The following is a 2,029-nucleotide window of genomic DNA, read 5'->3' on the forward strand; positions in this document are numbered from 1 at the left end:
ATGGTTCATCTTAGACCTCCAATGGAAGTGGAAGATGGCCCAGGAATAGACCCAGACCTGCACAACTTGCAGCAACTGAGAGAGTGCCTCATAATGAATGGCCAGGTTTTAACCTGCAGTGGAGAGGGCATGGTGCTCCCAAAAGCCCAGTTTCTGCCTCATCTTAATGATACACTCCTGCCAAGTTTTTGCACATGCCTCAATCCCTCCAAACCATATTCCCAGCACCTTCAGGTAATCTGTGAAGGACAAAGGATCAATCAGCCCAATTCCCTAAGAACATGGCCCCACTCTTGCCTCGATTTACCTTGGCTCCTGAGGTCAGATGAACTGGTCACGGATGCTCATGAGTCAAGATTAGAGTGGTGCTGGAAAAGCACAGCAGGTCATGCAATATCCGAGGAGTAGTAGAGTTAACGTTTCGGGCTTCGAAGCTACTTGGATGCTGCCTGAACTGCTGTGCTCTTCCAGCACCACTAATCCAGAACAAATGCTCAAGAGTCTGTGCACTAACACTCTGGATGCTTTTGCGAGAGGTGGCCACCACATGGTGTAGAGTGCTTTATCTCCCCATCTAAGTCCATTTTAATTTAACCCTCCCCCATCTCGTTCACATTTGATGTTATTGCATTGATTTTAACGTGCATGCAAATTGGACACATCGTCTGATTTACTTGTAATGGTTAATCAATGCAAAATACCAGATTATGTCATTGAATTGATAATCCAGAGTACCAAATTAATGCTTGTGATAAAGGATTCAAATCCCACCATGGCAGTGTACTAAGCTTTTAGCAGTAGTCTCTGTGGCGCACTGGGTTAGCGGTTTGGTTGTTAACTCGACGCTTGGTGGTTTCCAAGCACCCTGGGGCAAAGTCCTTCATACTTTAGGTCCTTTAGTGTCACAGTGGCAGTGGCAGTGGGGGGGGGTCCAGTTTCAAGCCTCATCTGCTTGTAATTAGGAAAAAATTGATTAGTTCAAAAAAATGTTATGGTGGAGGGAAAAGGGTTGTGGGTGAAAGTACTTCCGGGTACAAATAAAACCCCAAAATAAATAAAACTACGTTCCCGCTCCATCACTGAAGGTTTTGGTGGAATTCTCCACCAGATACGTGCGAGAAAATTATTGCAACTTGATGCTAAAGTTAATGACTGTTTTATGTTCTCACAAATAATTTCAAGACTGCGTTCACGCTTTACATTTGCGGTCACTGCCGAGTGTCTTTTTTTTGCCAAGTTATTGGGGTCATTTCGTGTACAAAACTGTAATTCGGGTCTAAACACCATTCTGAAGCCAAAGAGGGAGTCGCAACTCGATTCGTTTCAATGTGAGCTCGGCTCCAGTCTCCAGATTCGGAACGGCGTGGTCCGGGTTACAGAGTGGGAACGGGATCAGATGTTACCTCAGATCATGGGGAGATTGGGAAAGGAGACCGTTGAGGTTGGATGTTCTCAAGAAATCTGCCTTGCTTTTCTCTCATTGTTGCTCAAGGTATAACAGTCAAACATCTGTTAGTATCACCATGCTGGGATTTATATACCGTCTCAAACGCGCGCAAACACAATACACTTTTTTAAAAATTTATTTTTCTGACACTTTTTTTTTCTTTTTTTCACCCCCACACTCCCGCCTAACTGCGGTAGTGCTTATTTTGACCCCAATACCCATGTGTGTGCGCGCAGGTGTGAGATACAGTGAAAGACACAAGGTGCACGAACCTTTATTCAGTTGTTTCTTTCCTTCATATTGTGGAGTGCTATTAAACACAATAGAGCGACCTTCCCACCACCAAAATTACCGTGACTTCTTTTGCTTTTTTAAACTATTCACCAGCAGTAAAAACGTCCCTGAAGCCAATTCAATCGTTACATGTAAAGTTTATTTTGGGGCTGTCCAACCCGTCAAAAGTGAATGGGGATGGGGGGAGGGAGGTTTAGCGAGAGCGGGAAGGGGCTATGTTAAAATGGACTCAGTGCAGTTCCTTGACAAGCAAACGCTGCAAAAACCACCTACAGGCGCCTATAATAA

This window comes from Chiloscyllium punctatum, chromosome 42, assembly GCF_047496795.1.
Source record: "Chiloscyllium punctatum isolate Juve2018m chromosome 42, sChiPun1.3, whole genome shotgun sequence".
Classification (NCBI taxonomy): domain Eukaryota; kingdom Metazoa; phylum Chordata; class Chondrichthyes; order Orectolobiformes; family Hemiscylliidae; genus Chiloscyllium; species Chiloscyllium punctatum.